At 38.3% G+C, this 19,983-nt stretch overlaps 1 protein-coding gene across 2 annotated transcripts in view; it reads right to left on the reverse strand.

The window, feature by feature from the left end:
* The window catches only part of Hs3st-A (Heparan sulfate 3-O sulfotransferase-A), an 82,904-nt gene that overhangs the window by 53,580 nt on the left and 9,341 nt on the right, over window positions 1-19,983 (reverse strand). The window contains exon 1 of one of the 2 annotated variants that reach the window (XM_026819417.1): window positions 7,742-7,798. The exons of the other annotated variant lie outside the window; for it this stretch is intronic. The gene's annotated coding sequence lies outside the window, so the exon portion shown is untranslated. Of the gene's footprint in view, window positions 1-7,741; window positions 7,799-19,983 lie in introns of those variants that run through there. 2 annotated transcript variants of the gene reach the window in all.

Genomic DNA, 19,983 nt, shown 5'->3' on the forward strand with positions numbered 1-19,983 from the left:
GACCTCGTTATACTTTCACTTGAAAAAACCGTCGCGCTATGACTCAATCCTCATCTGTGATTCGTACAACTTGTCTGTTGTTTTACTTCAACTATATCTCATAATCTTTTTATTTACTTTGCGATTAAACGCTATAACGTAAATGCGCGAGCAACGGTACCGTCTGTACACTACTCTAAAACTCCAAACTTGCTGCACATTCGTTCTGCTTGCTATGCTCTCTAAAAACTCTCCGTGAGCTCGCCATGCACCGTTCGCCTTTAAGGATATCCATCCACGTACACGTCCGCACACAGTCACTTGCACGAGTGCTGCAACAACAACCGCCACTTAGCGACATGACCACATGCACGTCCACAATTGCTCCTTTCTAAACATTACAGTCACATTAAATGTGAAAACCTTTTTTCTTGGCCCTCAGCCATCGACGATAGAATTTACTTTTACCATTTCTAAGATTATTCTCTGTTCTTGTTTCATTCCAAGAAAATAATTGTCTTTTAAGAAATCTTCTCCAATTAGTAAATGAAATGATACAGAAAGTTGTTAAAAATATGTTTACACATAACGGACTTGGATTTCATTTACACGAAAGCATAATTGTTTCAGACGTTCGTAGTTAATCAAACTTCCAATTTTGAACTACATGAACTCCGATAGAATCAGTTAAACCCTATAAACAGGTCGAGTATCGAACTCCCTTAGCTTCCAGCTACGTGATCTTATTTGTTTCATCATTAAGATCAATTCTCGTCTTTTATTCTTACACTTATAAATAAACAGTAAAAGTAAAAACTGCGTTGCAACGATAAAAAAGACGACATAGTAATATAAAAACTAGTGCTTAACCATTTTTAAATGCCTTTGGAAGTAATGAATAGAAACCAACTAATCAGGCTAGACATGAGCAAGAGACATGTGCGTTCAACCATGAAATGAAAGACACGTACGCGCTGACAGATCGCAGGAAGAAATTGAATGATAAATCAAAAAGTGGTAGTAGACTCCCCCTGGTCGAAAAACTTCGACAGAGCACACGTTATGCCGAACCCTGACGAATGTCCGCGATTTCGTCACAGCCGAATCGAGACGGCAACGATCGATACCGCAAAATTGTTGGGGAAAAACGTCCACGACGGAAGTTATCCCTTTTCCCAAGTCGAATTTATGGCGTTTATTCAACGAACGAACGAACGATCTGCGGACTGTGTTCAATCGACCGCTCGCCTTTAATTAAATAATTGTTACCATCGAGAGCCGTGACATTATTTTGCATTCATTCATTTTCCACTCGTAAAGAAATATTTCAAGGCTATTTCTTAATCTAGCACTTGATTTTATTATAATTTCATAACGCCAAGCTTAAGATTAAAAAAATACCACGACGCTGTTTACTCAGCAAACTCTTGTTAGCTAAATCACTATCATAAATTACACGAACTTAGATACGCCTTGATTCCGAAGTGTTGTAAGTAATGAACGTACAAGCCGGTTCTTTGATCGCTACGCCACTTCGGGGTAGGTAGGTATAACGTTCGCCGACTAATGAAATTATTTCGATTAATGGAGGACATTTTAACTTTGGCCAAGTCGGAAGTTCGAAATATTTTATACTAACTATGGTGCTTTAACGAGCAAGTTCAAAATGTTAAACCTTACTTTCATAATGCCACATATATACCGCGAATAGATATAAGGCTGACTATGCGTAACTTTAACTACTGTCTAACGAAACTGCCTCTTATACTACTTACGCTACTACTTTACGCTTTATGGATGTAATCCCCTTTAGTATGATTTTAGAAATATTAACTGCCTTTATAGAAATTGAAACTATTTCTAAGTTAACAAATTACAATATGTTTTATTTTACGGAAACTTTTAATTTTATTTATCAGATTGGGCGAAATATTGTTTTCCTCAAACGTGAGAGGATCGTATTTATAATGCAACATTTAAATTGATAATAATAAAATTATTCAATTATTCAGAGATGGTTAAAAGCAATCAATATATTATCCGATTCAAACACGTGATATGTGGTGGAATACACGTATATCGTGTATTCATCATAGAATGCACAATACTTTTCAGTTGGGTGTCACAAGCCATAGAAACAAACGACATTTGATACGCACCAACCCAGTATTTTGAAATATACCAGAAATATAATAAATTGAAAAAACCGTAAATGCGTAAATGAGTAATACTAAATTTTCTGCAAGGAAAGCGGAAGCGAACAAACATCGTAAATGGAGTAGCGTATAATTGATCTACCAGTGTAGCAAATTGAATGCAAGGGCGGTCACCCGAACATTACTATTCTGGGAACGAGATTTGCGATGCAGATCAGCTGCCATCGATATTTGTATCCAAGACATTGAAATCATTATTCCAATTCATGGAAGAGTGGCCGATTGAATGTCAGGCAGCTTGATTGCCTGGAATCGTTCACAAAAGCCAACAGAGAAACAAATTTCTGTAGGTGTCTGTAAACTGAAATCGCTAAAAGTGAAGCAGGAGCGTTCGATCTAAAATTATCATTCATGAAATAGTGGATACTTTATCGAGACTCTTATTGGAAATATTGAAACAGTTTCAAGGGAAACACACTCTCTGTCAACCACGTTCGATAATATAAACTTGCCTAAGTGAATTGAGAGATACATGTGCAAAGTTTGAAATGCAATTTCTACGTCCAGAACCATCCATGATCATATGTTCTTTAAATTGAGGATTTCCTGTGCAAACATGTTGCCGCGCTGTCGCAATACTTTCCCATAGAAATTTTCCCACAACACACAACAGGGACTATTTTCGAATAAAAGATTCCCCGAGCAAGCACGTTATTACATTTTAAAGTTGGCCTTCGAGAATAGCACTAAACAAAAGATCCACGAGAATCAAAGTACAGCAATGCCAGACCCTTGTTAAGGATGTATTGGCCGTACAGTCAATCCCAAAAGTTTATGCACTTTAGAAACGCATTTTTTAAAAAGAAATCAGACGTCGGAAGAACAATGCTGATAATAAACAACAAAAAAAAATTTTCGATTTTTCCGAGATTTTTCCAAGGAGTACTCCTTCAATTTCTTCCAAATTTTCGTTTGGGAAACTTTTGGGATTGATTGTATAGCCAATACATCCTTAAATCCTTGTTAAACAAATGTTTGTCCTAATAGGGAAACTAAATTATTATCGATGCACGTACTCTCGTCAATGTGTTTCAACGGTACAAATTAGAACGAATCGATAAGCATGTAACGATCTGGCTGACGAGAGTCACTTAATTAACCGTTCGAGTCCCACGCAACCCGATCGCATTTCACGTTCCTCTCTTCTTTTAAAAAAAAGAAAAAAGTGCCAACGTATTGATACATTCGAATCGTGCATTAACTTTTCCTCCGGTTATACACATTTGCAGCCTATATACTTCTCTGAGGAGATTCGGAACGCGTATATATTTTTTGAGAGCACTTGTGACGTCTATGGATTTTTCTGTGCGCTACATATTTCCCTGATATTTGTCAACTTTACTGTGAACATTTATAGCGCGCGTGAAATTTATATACAGATATTTACATGATGTTTTGCATTGCATTAAACGAGTGAATTTTGTGTCGATTCGATTGCGTAACTAACAGAACCAATTTAAAAAAAAATGTCAAATCAATTTACTGCATTTCTGATCAAAAGCCCTGAAAGTTTTAAACCATTTCAACAGTTTTTTACGTACATCTCTTTCACTTCGTGCGATAAATTAAAAAACATAGCTTTAACTTTTTTCCATGATAATATAGTAGAATCAATTAAATAGAATATCGAATTTTTTATAGAAGATTGGATTCATTTTTGTTATACAACTGCTGAAGGAAGATCAATTTGATTTTAATCAACCTAACGAATTAAATACGTACATCCACAACGCATCGTTACGAAAGAGCGCAAACCCATACAAATTTATAAATGAACAAGAGCACGGAAAATTAAATAACGAAAAATTCCAGCTGCCCAGTGGTTTTAAACTGAAATTCCACCAAATTTAAAATACTGTAAACGGCTGGACGTGAAAATTAATTTTGCGGAATTTAATATCTGTATCAGGAATTTGGATCAGAAATTTATGTGCTAGAAAGGCGGCGTAATTTTAATAAACAACCGCTAGACGACGAGCGGTGACTATAAAATTGTCCGACGTCCGCGACCACGACGCAGCGCCGCGTCACAATTAATTTACGCGACAACGGTTGAGGCCATTAATTTTCAATCGGACGCCCAGACCGTGCACCCGATTACACATTAATTGAGGGTTTATTAATTGGTTACAGGCTCCAAGGATAACGCCGGACCGAAGGATAAAGGGAGTTTCATATCCGTCAATGAATTATGAGAGCCGCTACTACGCTGCAACCTATATTCCACACATGATATGAGGAAACCTTCCGGAACTGGACGTGCCTGTCCTGATTATGCTAATATATTTTACACGAAACGCGAAAAGCGTGTTGCGAAATCGAATCGTAAGGTTTCATAAAACGGGAAGCGAAATGACGAACATTTATGAATATTCAGAGCAAGTATCGCGTGCAATTATCGGAAGAGCGTTTGGCTAAAATTGTTGGTATTAAATTTTATATGGGTAATTACATACAATTCTCCCCGTTCGTTTTTCCCAGTTACGACCCGGACCATGGGTATTACAGCGTCGGCAATTATTTCATATATCGCCGGTTCTATACAACGAGTTGTTATGCAGATTAAAAGACTAAATCGCATACAAGGATCCGTGTTTTGAATAGCTCCAAAACATGGACGGAACATTTTTTGTTTTTAATTGCGAACAACAATGCGGCACTACGGGGAACTGTACAATGCACCCGTAAGGCGTTGTAGCGCGCTTTGGCAGAAGTTATTGCTCCGTTTTCTCCTGCGGGAAAAGTTCACAATAGCGTTATTGGAAAACGCTGGGATAGTTCGATATATAACTCAGTTGGAAGTTAATTCAGATAAACAGCTTACGGGTTTGAAATCGTGATACTAAATGGTAAAGGATGAACGACAAGAAACAGAGACTAAATAATAAAGTTAATGCACGAAATTAAACTCAAAAAAATGTCATTGTCAAAAAGTCTAGTACTCACAACGGAATGTTCTTTATACATATAAAGACTCGAACATGAGAAACACAGGATTACTGTTTATAATTCATCGTTATTTGAAACGGTCGAAACAGAAGGAATAAATAATGAAAGGAATAAAAAGTGTACGATCCGTACAGAACCCGAAGGTAGGCTATAGCTGGGATAGTCAACGAAAGAGCAGAAACCGCATTTAAAGCTTTCAGGAGCCTAGACGGACCTAATAGAGATGGAAGTCCGTGTACAAGATCGTGTATACACTACCGTCAAAAACTTTCGGATCGCTAAGCATCAAAATAAAATTAAGCCCAGAAATAATTCAGAAAATACTTCCCTCAAATAAATATCATACATACATATATACTTCCTACACTACCAAACCAGTTCCAAATTTTTTGAATCAATTAGCAATCGAGTTAATCCTGTATTATTCGTTTTTGAGACTTACTGTATGCGCGGCCCTTTTTGCAACGCAACAGGGTCGCCTACACGGGGCGGGTACAAAACATAGGGTTAAATACATGCGCAGGTGCACGCGTGCGGATAAAAAACATAGAACGGAATATAAGGGTAGCGTACTCGGGTGTCAAAGAGAAGAACATCTCCGGAGTTTCTCCCGGGCCCCGGGTTCTGCCACGGCTTTTCACCGCGTGCTCCTCCTCTATTCCCTCCTCCCGCCAATCTCGAGCCATCTCCGTTCCAATTTCCCCGGAAAATGTTTTTCCTCGTGCCACGACTCGAAGCCGCGAACAGGGATGACATGAAAATTGCAAGGAACTCCCACGGTATAGAAACACCGCACCGGGGAGGAAAAATCGAGCCGGCAGCCAGCTATCTTATCTCGCCGACGACGGATGGATTACGAATCGATATTATGCAAACCCTTTTACACATCATTCTACCACGGTATGTCTTATGTGCATCCGTGCATAATAGAAATGTTGTATATATGCAACTGTCACAACTGTCCACGAGTAATATTAAATTCTGTACGCGCGTAAGACACGTGTAAGACGTGAATGGAATTGGATAGAAAATTCACTGCATAAGATATAGCATCTTAATTTATAAAATTTATATTTAATAAAAATTAGGAAGCTATACAAAGAAGAAAAACGATATTATTCCACTAGATTTCCGTCTACATTATACGTAATTTTTTGTTACACAATATAATTTAATATTCATGGCTGATTTTATATGCATCATATATCACGTAACAACGTGCTGATATTATTAATCGACTAGTTAATAATGGCAGTAAATTCATCATAGTGATTTATACGTTGCATCGTTCAAAACACATAAAGAATCTTTTCCCACCCGTGATCACGGCTGTAATTGCGTTACGGCGTTCTCATTTAATACAGATCTCTGTGTAACCGTACGAATAGCTAAAATAGAGAAAACAAACATTGAGATCGCCTTTCAGAAAAAACGAATGGCGATTAACGTAATAATCAACGCGAGCTCAAAGCGAAATTGTAAGGGTTCTATCGTCGTTGTTGCTGCTTTCAAACAGCAGTGCATCAAAAGAAGCTTTACACGCTCTACACGATCCATTTAAGTTAATCCGTCTTTCGATCTTTTTTTTAGCACTTCATATAACTTGTAGCTCGCAGCTCTTCATCATTCATTTACCGTGTCTGAAATAATTTATCCTTCATTTTTCACATTCCTCGTCTATCGCAAACAAATTATTAAACGAATCGCACGGACGCCGAGAACATTTTAGATTCGACTAACTGATCGCAATTCGAAATAATGTCACTTCAACCGGTAGAAAACCCGGCTATCGTCTTTCCCCTCTCACAGAACCGCGCGCCCATTCAATTAACTTAAAACAAAACAATCATCTATTTATCTATATATTACGCAAAGCGCTGCACTCGAACCATCAGTTCGGTTAACAACGGGAGTTTACAGTCGCCGCGAAACTACCTATTCGCACACGACTGCTTCTGACCGCGCTAACGAGTACACAAACGCGTGTAACGCCAACCTAACGTAACTTTAAGCAATTTCACGTGCTCGATTATTCCTGTAGAGCTGTTAACTCGTATACGTAGATATATACATGTATGTGCCGCTGCATTGTATACGTCGATCGCGAGTCGTAAAAATGCTTAACAAGGCGACGAGTAGGTAAGTACGTGACTCACCAACTCGAATCGTTGGCAGCTCGCAAGATGAAGGATATGAAATTGCGTTCAGAACGGTGCAACCTATGAATGCAAATTCATGGTGCGTGTCATTCCGATAATGGAACAGCAAGAATAGCTAATCAGAATCGAACATTAACGCGCAACGAAACCGATGAAGTATATTTCCTTTATATTCTTTCCTAATCCTGAAACATTTTCTCTTTAAAATGGTTCAAGAATCATCTATCTTGTTTCCTTCAAGTGTTCTACGATTGCCCACCGTGATCTATGATTCGAATTTTCAATTCTCGTAGTAGTAGCATAAACAGATTTGGAAGGGAACATTCTCCCAAAAAGAACAAATAGAGAATCGATACTGTGAACCTCCAGATTAGCGTAAATGCGATGATAATACAACGACAAAGCCTATTGAAAATAAATCGTGAATAAGGGACTTACATTTGAATGTTTGAGGAAAACGTCGCAAGGGACGCACGCCTCGGGTGGCGAGATACGTTAAAAACGTGCCATTTCCAGGGCAGACGACCGTTCCATCGGTGAACGGGAAGGAAATCGATTTCCTTTCCACTCGAGACGCGCTTCAGACAATCTGCCGCAGAAGAGGCAATTAAGGTAACAAACAAAAAAAAACGGTGCGGTGCAGTGATAAGAAAGAAAGATTGAAAGAGAAAGAGAGAGAGAGGATGGTGATGCATTGACTATTATAGGCAGAAGAAATGAACGAATTTAGAGCTCTTGGGAAATAGTGGGAAACGCGCTCGACATACCAAACACGAAGAATTAAAGGGGCATAGAAAAAGGGCGAGGAGAATGGGCGAAAAAAATGGGAGGCATAGTCAAAGAATCGCCCATAAAATTATCCGGCACCGCGACCGTTCGAATCCACGTTTTTAAGTCAGCTGACCTGAATCGCTTTAATGAAATTTTACCTTCTACTCGCGTAATTCACGCGAACGCATTCGACACAGTCACCGACACGGAAAGACATACACGCGCGAAACTCGAACTCGAAAACCGTGTGTAATCAGAAAAGATATATTCGGTAAAACGAGGCGCAATGCACGGCTGATGAGATCCGTCCGAAACTGTTCCATATGCGAACGAAGGATTTTGTTTTTATCGACAATATTGATATACTTATTGTTTCAAAAAACAATAGAAAGAATAAACGGACGTGCCTGTAAATTATGGGATATCTATTCAGTTGAATGATTTAATCATCTATAGATGATACCTCGAACATTGTTTAAGTAGTGTGGCATATTCTATTCAAGCGTATCACAATATTAGTTTTCTACGCATCAGTTTTTTATGGCTCTTGGAAACTAACTCCCCAAAATTTTGTTCCACGACTAAGTATCTTTGTATAAAAGTTCTTTTACGCATCGTTCAAGAGCTCGTACTCTATTCCTTCCATCTCGTCCCTTTTCCAGTCAGTTTTGTAACTCCACAGAACATTTCAACGAAATCGATTTAACGCGAAAGAGGTTCATCTCCCGGACGACCGGACCAGAGGCGTACTTACATTCGTCTTCGAACTGCAATCTCACGGCACAGAGTGCCAGAGAGCAAGAAGTTCGACCGCGCTACCATCCGATTCCAATTATTAAGTCTTCGGACGATGTCCGAACGTCGTGAAAACTCGCCACATGCCACATACCCTCTGTTCAAAGCCCAAGAGTGTCTCGCCGTTGCGTATTACGGACAATTCGATTCCCTTCGATTCCTTAGACAATTTATAGCGAGATACGAGTCGCTATAGGACTTTAAAGGCAAAAAGTATTCCCGTTTCTTATTATATCTGTTCGATATCGCGACCGTAAGTGCTGTTAAAGTTTAGAAAAAGCTTTTACAAGTTTGTCAGTAATTCTCGATGTAGCATCATTTCGATTATATGCCAGATACTAGCGAAAATTAAATAGTCAATACTTAAGCCGAAAACAATAGATCAATGTTTGATTAATTTAACCATTAGCCGTTACACGTCTATACATAAATATGCTGTAATTTTCTCTTTCATAATGCCTTTCGTTCAAATCGTCCGACGCGCAGTGATAAAAGCTAGCATATCGGTTAATGCATTGCGAAAGTGAAAATGCAGTCTTTTTCTGAATCTACTGTACAGCGCATAAATTTGTTTTCTTCATCGTAGCAATTCGGTACGTGTGCTACGCGGATGTATCAAAGAACCCGGTAGAAAGAAGCAAGAAAAAAGGAACAGCTTCAAATATGCAACTACGATCTTTAGATCTCCCGTACCGAGCCTTGCCGATGGCATATTCGTCGAATGGAACAGCGAAAATCCTGAAAAGAAGAATGGGACTGTTTTGAAATTCTATACCGAGAGATAGAACTTCCTCTGTACAACGCAAGACAGAGGTAACTATTACGTCGTGCACTCGTTTGTAGATACCGAGCAACTTCCCGTTTCGGGAGAATATGTACTTTATTCACATGACTGTCTTGTGCGATTCGAAAGCAGGTTTAGTTTGAAAGCAGGAATTCAATGCAGTATTAACAATTAAATTCTACAGATATGAACAGTGTCGTGTTTAATATCAGTTTGGGAAATCCCGATAATATTACAAATTCGGCGTACGAGAATGGATGATGCCGTGTACGAAAATTAAACGTCATCGATAAATCCGGTAGGGATGATAGCTTTATAATAGAAACGTTTTGCGTTGTTCACATGACATTGGATTCAAGACAGCGAGACACCGCGGCGTGCGCGGATTTAATATAATTTGCAATTTCGTGATTTCGTTGCGTGCGAAACGAAACATCGCGGAGGCAATTAATTTCAACGACCGCGTGCTATTGGCAACTCGATTATTTACAGGCAAGTTTCCCCACGCGGGCCCATTCGCTGTATCACCGAACTGTCAGATTATCTTGCGTTTAACGCGGCCGAGAAACACAGCCGCAAACACCGCGTTCGGTAACCGCAGTTAACGCGGCCGGCACTCTTGGATATTGTATTACATATAATGTAGCAAAGTGATAGCAAGTAATTAACTCAGAATGATAAAGTGGTTTAAACTAAAGAGAAAGAGAGAGGCAGGTGCGAGGACGGACGCTGCTAATTTCGCTCCATTTAATTAGTTGAATGTTCCAATACGCTCTTCGCACTGGAATCCTTTAATCGAACAACGGAGCAATCCCGAATAATTCCGCCAAATATTACCGCCAAAGACGTAGTTCACAGTTATAACCCGTTAAAGAAAATCGAACGTAAACACGTGTAATTGTAATGAACTATTTTATAATAGCGGCAAGCAATTTTTCGTTCCATTAGTTTCAAGCACTGAATATTCTACACTTTATCTGTAAATGCTCGCTTCTCGTTTAACGCAAATTTAACTATATGCATAATAGAGTGGGTTATAAGCTCTTGCCCAGTTTGCGTTATTCAATTTTACTTAATCTGATTACTCGTAAAATGCACTTATGACAAATTTATTGCGAATTAGCACGCGCAACCGAAGATGCGAATATTATTTAACATTCTTCGAAATTCACTTAAATGAACGAGAGCTTCAGGAATATATAAAGAAGCGGTACGCAAGCATGTAAATACATAGAGCAGTATTTATCCATTGTGTAACTCATATTTGAACGCAGTTCTATCACATTAATTTCTGAGACTACTGTGTCTACACAGTTGTTACATCATAGCTACCATCAGCCAAAGTCTTATTGTACAAACTTCGGCGTTCGCCAACAGCACTTCCATTATCCAAATTAACAGAGAGATGGCTATTTAGATAAGGAAATTCACAGATTACGGAACATACAAATCTCTGTTTTCACAGAGAAGCAGCGTTATGAGAAACGAAAATAAAAGAGACGGTAGAAAAATGATTCAATTTAACGTACACTTGTTACTATTACCGTATTTTTCACATTTCCATTTCGTGATAATATCTGATAAACATCATAGTTTATTTTCTATCACATATCGCACGTGCAGCAGATTGCAATTAATTATGAATGAAATATTTTTATAAGCAGTTTTAACAGAAATATTCGTCATATTTTAATTAACATTTCAATTAATATTTAATCAGTTTTCTCTATGATTGTCTATTTTTGCCAATTGTTAAAACAATGTTTCCTACGTAATATAAGTTATACGTAAAAACCAGTTAGACTAGATTAAATTCCATTAAATCCTCCTTTTATAGATATGTTCGCTACTCCTCTGGTTATTATCATACAACCCGTTATTAGTCTAGACCACCGCAAGGAGTGAAAGGGACTATAGAAGCACGAAGCATTTCGTTTAAACGATGGTGTGACTATGGTAGGTTTTCATGTACATATTGCACAACAGCAAGAGAAGACGAGCTCGGATCGATCGTGCAAAGCGGTACGAAGGAAATTGAAGCAGGCCGTGGCCTTGAACAACGAAGCTTATAATTTTGATGGTAATTTGTATGCTCGCGTGTCATTTTCGCATTAACTCCAACGGTGGCCGCGTGCGCGCACACCCCAAGTATTTCCGTGTACGCGCACGCTTGGTACCGAACGACGGTTATTTCTTCGCCCTCGAGCGAAGAAAAATCTCACCCTAGACTGGAAAAAAGGAGAACCTGAATGATCCTTCGCACGTGATACTTCTCATGTGTATCTTGTAAAGAAAACAAATTTTTCACCATCGTCGTTTCCTACTGCTGGGACTTTTCTCCTTTCACAAGATCACCTTCGAAAAAATCTTTGCGATCAGTAAAATTCTCAATCCCCAAATATAAATCTATTTAAAGCACATTCCTCAAAGCTAAAGACGATCTTGAATGTAGTTCGATGATTCAATAGAATCACATAAACATATGTCATGTACGACCCTGTTTCCAAAGTATACATAGCCTGGGTTAACTATAAGTTCACTGAACTACTGGGAAGTCTTACTTAATACGGAATATTCTTCTGACATCGATTGGAATTCATCAGCTATAAACCTGATCAATGTGCAACGGAATCAAAGACCAGGCGGGTCTCGGTAAGCGAGGAAGTCGCGATACTCGGGAAATCATTTTCAGGAGCACTTCGACTCGGTATTGCCGGGAACAAAGCAGGAGTCAGATGCTTCAAGAGCATCTTAACTTTCAAGAACGCATTAATGCAGCGCCTCTCAGGAATGCTCAGAAATTCCCCTGGAAGCGTATAATGTCGCCGCGAATTAGGACGCGCACGTGACACCGTTCCCATAGATAAAATATTCCGACAATTTGTTAAACGATGCATAATGACTACACAGTCCGTGTTTCGAAACGAGCCAGTTTCTCATCATGTTTTGTCAAATAAAAAGTATATCTAAGATAATTTATTATTAATATAAAATTTTAAAACAAGCAAGATGCGAAGGCTTAAATTATTTATTAAGTTGATGCATATTAAACGTCGTTTTGTTTTTTAACTAATATAGAGATTGCAATTTTATTAGAAGATATTGCAACGCAATTATTAACCAATACGGTTATTGAAACATTGATCGATTTTGCATTTATGATCCCTGTATGCTTAAAAATATGAATATTGTAAAAATCACTGAAAATAAATCGAATATCATTTCTACAGCATTATAGCTTCCAAAATTTGATTTCCATCGAAAATATAGCAATAGTTGAAGGTTCCATCAAGTTTATTCATGCACGTAAAAAAGCCTTCTACTGTTCAAATAATACACTACCTCAAGGATATTCTATTGTCTAAATATTTTCTGGTATCCAGAAGCTTTCGCTTCTACGATGTTGTTTGCCGTCATCCTTTGAGACAGAAACATTCTACATAGGTCTAATTACAATACAATATTGCACAGAATAGCGTAACAGCTGGTATACGTAGAGCACAGTAATTCAATACGGATAATAATCGTTCTTGTATCAAACAGCATAATTGCTACTGTCAGTCACGAAAGTCTTCGTACACCCAATAAACAGAACCTTTTTAAACGAAAATAATCAACCACCTTATAATAGCATATTTATTCATTAATACATGAAACAATATTAATTATACTATAATATTGTCTATTTTCTTTAAGATGACATTTTTATAAATTGAATGAAAGACCTGCAATTATTTAAAAGCATTTTAACGTTATACAGTTTCGTCGTAGAAATAAATAAAGAGTCCCAAATGTTTCCTCAAAAATTTCGCTTTCGCTGCGTGGAAGTGCATCGCATTTCGTCGTGTGACAAAAACTGTGACGACTCTCGACTTAATAATTCAGCGCTAATTGAGCGAACAGACGTTATACGGTAGTTTCGCGGCAACGCGCCATGGTTACTTACGAGGTCACGTTTAGGAGATTATTAAACGCAAAGTCTCGCGAGGGGGACCAGGGAGTGGTTTGCGCACAATAGAAGACAAATTGCACGGTAAGGCGGACCGACTGAATTATTTGGCATAGCACGGCACGGGAGGGAACAGAACGGGACGGCTCGGGAGGGGGGAGGGGGGCGAGTCAGGCACTCGACGCATAGCGGAAACTCGCGGAAAATTATACATTACTTCCGGTATTTCCTGGACCCGTCGAAAGGGTTAAGAGTTAATAAGATGCTTGTTTGCGCTTCAAGTGGATGCACTCGAAATAGCAACCGCCGGCATAATTCACCGGCACAGCGGCGCGGTGCAGCCTGTTCAGAATGTAGTCAATGTAGTCCGTCATTAGTCTACAACAATGTTTTCGTGCGCAACGAGTACAGCAAACCATTGGAAGAACGTGACGCCGTCGATGGTGATGAATTCAAAGAGTGGGCAAAAGGTAGTGTAAACGAGACCCAGAAATCCCTATGGTATCGTTAGAACTTGGAACAAATTACTTGCGAAGAAATCGGCTTCTTGATTTTTGTCGGATTTCAGTTCGTTAAAATAAAAAACTCTATTTATTTAATGATTCTATGTAACACTTTGCATTGGATGTCCTTCGATAGTACGATTTGTCCTGTACACTATTACCATCAGCATGGCGTGCGACCGACAGAAGAAAGGCTCGCAAAACTATAAATAACAAATCTTCCGATCGACCGTTTGAATAAAATATGAAACGTGGAGCGGTACTAGACTACCTGAAGCTGTGAAAGACGTTGACGTTTAATTTCGGAACGTCCAGATCGGAAATAAATGCTGACCTTGCACATGTTTCTCGAGCGATAGTCGCGATATCGAACAGGAGATTCGTGTCGAGAATGATATTGAATAAGCCCGTGATTGAATTAGGAATTCATGCCTTGAAAAAAAGTTGATCTTGAACTCTCTGTTGCACGCAAACTTACGCATTGCGGAGCATATTTAATAAAGTAAAAAACAGAACTTGAAGAAGTACTATTTTTATCTCAAAACTTTCGTTTCACGTCAATTAAAAGACGTCTCCATTATTTTCTAATTATCCTTTACTCTGACGAAAGGGAAAATCGTTTCATTTCTTTATTGTCCTATTCGACACGCAATCGCGAACATTATTATGATTAAGCGTTATGAAACCAAATAGAAGTTGACGGCATGATCGGTTCTGTCAGTTTGATTGACAAAAACTAATGGAGCAAACTTTAATATTTTACCGTCTTGCAACATGTAAGGTGTTCCATAAATCGTGATACAACTGGCAAGAAGAATAAAATTTTTTCATTTAAGGCTTAGCTTTCGAAAAAAATGAACTTAAAAAGTCAGTCAGATATCCGTGTATTAACTGAAGGTTTTGAAATATGAAAATTTAGCTGACCGGTTTCCAAAATTGATTTTTCTCGAGAACCAAGACGCTATAGTTTCCATTTTTCCGATTTATTCTTGTACATAGAATCATCACTCGGCTGATTGTACCACAATAATTTAGAAACCCTGTATAGTAAACGAGGAATTACGAATGACTGAAGCGTTAACGCTAGGGGAGGGTTGTGTAGCAGTCATTGCGCCTTTGCAGAACGCAATCTGATACGATTAGATCGCGTGCAAACGCAGCGCTCACGTAGCCGCAAGTCAGAACCTAATAGTTAATTGTGTAAAACACGTGACATAAGCGCGCCGGTTAGCTAGCCGATAAAATTCCATTCTTCCGTCGCGACGTGAATTCCTTGCCAAGCTGCGTTCCGATTTCCGTGTCCGCAATCGATGTTTCCTCCCGAGCAAACAACAATAAATTTAAATGGTTTACCAACTTGGCCGTCGCACCCGTGTTTGTTCATTTGGCGTCCCCTGTCGTTCCCCTCTAAATAGTTTAATTATGAGGGAAAGCTTGGCATTCGCTTTCATGTTGAATCGTCAGCATTTAAATCAGATTTGTGACCTGATCTTCTCATATCCTACTCTAATTATTCTATCCATCTCTTATTCCACATTATAATACTGTCTAATAGTAAAAAACAATCTTGTTCTTACAAACTCTACGAATCGATTTTATTTGATTTCCGGCAATATTCAAAATCAAAGGAGAGAGAATTTTAGAAAAATCGAGAGATGAGAATAGATATGATTGATCCACAACAAACCCTGCTTTAATCACAACACACCAAACATACGAGAGGAGGAGGGTGGTACGCGTCCAATCTGCAACGTGTCGGGAAAACCAGGAACAAACGTCACCCTCGGGTCACGTTCCAAGCGGGATGACGCCGGCAGTATAAACGATTACAAGTCGACTTCTGCTTGCAACTTTTCTCTTGGTTTCTCCTCCTACCCGACGAACGATGCACTTATCACGTATAGCTAGCGAGCACAAAGAAATTACGACACGGAAGGCGGCGGCGACCGGGTGCATAACCGGAGGGTAAATCGTGAGACACAGTAGCATCGGTCTACCCCCTTGTCTAGTGCTCGAGGACGTACGACGTACAATATACCGAGAAAATCGGGAAAGAAGAAAACCGATCCACTTGGTACTGATAAAAAAAGTACCTTCACCCTCTTTCGCTTCCACGCATCAATCGTGCGTTGAGAGCATAAAATAATTTCGTTACAGTGGATCTCTTAAAATTCCGAACTCTTTATAATATTCTCCAGAAATTTAAACATAAGATCTATAGATCGAATATAATTATTCTAGCTGTGAACGAAAAAGTAAATAAAATATTTAGTGAACAGATTTCTCCGGAAGAATAATTGTAACAGAACTAATAAATAAAATTAGAAAAAAAAATTCATCATGATTAACATGGATTAAAAAATAGTAATCTAAAGAACTGATACACCCACCGGGAAATGTGAGACGGAGGAAGTAGCAAATGGCTATACGCAAATGTCTCGTCGGCTAATCAGAATAGCTTTCTCGAAGCATGTACGCGATACGAACATGTCTCCGGGGTACACGAAATAGCTCGACGGCTGCTCAGTTAGTGGACGTTGACCCATGAAACAGGACACAGGTTATTATCCTTGATACACGAGGACAGGTGCGAAGACGAACGTCATGTTTCCATTTACGTTACAATATCCCGTCATCTTAGTTAATCGAAAAACAAATAGTCGCTAAACCGTGATACGAGATTTTCGATCTCCGATTACCGTCTATTTCATTTCCTCCACTGAATTAGATTAGTCGATTAAGTCGAATTTGGTGCCGGTTTTCTCGAGGATAGAGAGTACCCTGGATAATGTGGAAAGAAAATTTCAGCTGACTCTTTGGTTCCGTATAAAAAAAATTTAATGGGAGTAGAAAAGGCGCAAGTCGATTTTTTTTTAATTGATAATGTAAGTTTGTAGAGCAACTTTTATCTATCCTTGGAAGTTGAAAAGTGCGAACCGTAATTGAATACATATTTTATTCAACAAAATTACTTTGTTACTCGGCTAGAGCTTCCCTTTGTAAGGAATTACACTCGACAATTAAAATGCAAGAACACAATTTTTGTAGTTTTTAACCCTTCACTCAAACAAGCCGTGTTCTCACCTTTGAGCATATATTCAGACTTTATAATCACGCAACTAATTAAAAAAATTGCTGAAAAAAGACCCAGGAAACAAAAGTACAATACGAGAACAAACAGCTACAATATAGAAAGAAGAACAAATATACAGTATATTTTTTTTAAAGGCATTCTTCCAGGCCAGCTACATTTAGAAATTACTGTCCAACACTTTCTCATGTTTCGTTGAACATAAAACGATACAACAGAAGAAAGACGACTGAGTAAACAAATTAAATTTTCAAGCAGTACTCAGATAAATATGATTCAAAATTCTTTTATTCCCTACTTGTTACCGTCAATATACGTACGAATTCTTTTAATATGAAACCGAGATCTCATAATTAGTTCGGAGATTCCACGTTAATATCAATTAAATTACCGATCTTATCAAATTAATAGAACGAACGAACGAACTTAATCGAGAGTTTAATTAAAAAGCCACTGCCACGGAAGAAAAGCGCGAACAACAAGTTAAATATTATCGCGGAGACAACGTTGAGTGCCGTGAGTGCTCGTGTGAATGGGGTCGTGGGTTTGCGAACACCGGACCTCTATTTAAACATTCATCCAACGTAAACGCACAGTAGGTGGGAGAAAGTTCCTTCAAATTTACGCGCCGCGAAATATGTATACAGCCGAGAATAATCCGTAGACAGTGAATTAGAAGAAAGTAAAATTTTCAGAAACCATTGCTGGCAAAGTAAAATTTTGCAAATTGTTTAAACACTGCATTTTTCACAGAATTCCCTCCATCTAGTCGTCTCGAGCTTTACTCGTGAGGAATTACGATGGCACGGAAACGATTTTACTTGTCTCGCTGGCATAAAATCCTGAGTCCCACCGTTTTAATGTAGTCAACATTCGACTTCCTCAAAACCAAATAGAACGAAAACCGGTCGTTTTAGTTCCGATTTCTGATCGTCACATGAGAATCTTACAATCTCGTATACTAACAGCTTAATCGCAGCTTGTTTGCGTGTGTCCATCAGCATTATAATGATTGACGGAAGGTACATACGAATCGAGTCAAATATGCACTTCAATTAAAATTGATACCATAATAAATGTATGACATATTCTAAAACAAAATATTGAAAGGAAACAGCAGAACAGTTGGCTACGATTTAACATCTGAAGATCATCTTATCGCTTTTCATATCAAGCTGACTATATCGGACTGTCCATCAGAACCTGAAAGCGCTCTTTGCGGGAGGTCAAACTTGAAGAAGACATGCAGTGGATAGGACTCAAGATTCTTGAGAATAATTTTCGAATGGACGTGACTGAGCTAAGCGCACATTCAGCAAAGAACGTTTTCATCTTACCGGCGTTGGTCTGTATTTTTAAGAAAAATCCTCCGTGAAAAATGAAATAACCATCAGAAATCGAATATGAACTTTAATTTAATCGCGGCTCCCTTGAGAGAAATTCAATTTTACCACTCTGCGCGGAATCTACTGACAAGCTCTAAAAGACAAAATGTAATATTCTTTGAATCTAATACGAAAATAAGAAATAAATATCATATCTAATAAGTCGATCGGAAAATTTTACTACTTGTGGCCCAATGAACGTTAAATAAGTACAGATTAAAAAATAGCAAAATCCGTTGTAAATACAACAATGACCAAAATCAGATTTAGCTAAATATGACAAGCGCATCGTTAAGAAAAATTAAGAATAATGAAACAAGCTACCCGTTCACAGAAGAATGGCCAATCCAGTTACTCTTCAATTTGCATTACAAAGCCTTCCATTTTCGAACTTGAAACTATCCACTGCTAAGTCCTTCGTGCAGCGAATGTTTTAAAGGTTACGATGAAAAAAGGAATGCAAGTAAAACGCGCGAAGCAGCGGACCTCATCAAGGCGTGGGTTAAAAATTTTTTAATAACGCGATATCTCGTAAAAATGCATAGTCAAGCAAACACCGGTAAAAATCGCGACGGAATTAAAAAAGTTGCACGGCAGTCTTCGTTGGAACTACATTTTTACAATATTAAATATCAAACAGGCTGCAACAATATAGCACAAACTTTCCTGTTTAATTTACGTAAAAAAAGCACGATTATCTTTTTAACGAATTTTTCTCGTTTACCGATTAAACATATAATTCAATAACATGAAAGTAAATTAAAAATATTTACAACGAAAGAATGAATCGTATTATTGCCGATATTTGGAAAAATAATAAAAAAATAACTATACTCCCGAGTGGAATAAATTATACTAAATATAAAACGAGATTAGTATGCATGTGAAAATTAACCTGAAGATTAAGGTGAAAAGTGTAACCTTCGTTTAACGTCGCGTTCTTATCTGACATCGACATTATGTTGTACACTTCACATAATCGTCACTTTCCATCGCGCTATCGATCCCTCGTTTACGCCTCTTTCATACAATGAGGTCTCGGCGGTCGCGTGAACACAATCATGCAATCAAAATCCAGGAAGTAATCCACGCGGCTGTCAAACGCACAGTTACACATAGAAATTGTATTAGAAGCACTAATATTGGAACGTAATAATTGAACGCTACTCGAAACTCCGCACCCTCAAATCCAATCCCTTCATGTAATTAAGTTACATGAAGATTTTATGCAAATCATAGCTGCATTGTATTTTAATACAATACTATACGTTTTGAAGAATCGGAAAGCGAAAGTAAAATTTTTAGGAATTTCTATTGCGCTCTGACCTAACCCATCGATCATTTTGGAGTTACCACAAACAACCATCGTCAAAGCAAGTTTAAGGATGTATTGGCCATACAG

The sequence above is a fragment of the Ceratina calcarata genome, unplaced genomic scaffold (genome assembly GCF_001652005.2).
Source record: "Ceratina calcarata isolate Rehan_Ccalc_2016 unplaced genomic scaffold, ASM165200v1 scaffold151.2, whole genome shotgun sequence".
Taxonomy (NCBI): domain Eukaryota; kingdom Metazoa; phylum Arthropoda; class Insecta; order Hymenoptera; family Apidae; genus Ceratina; species Ceratina calcarata.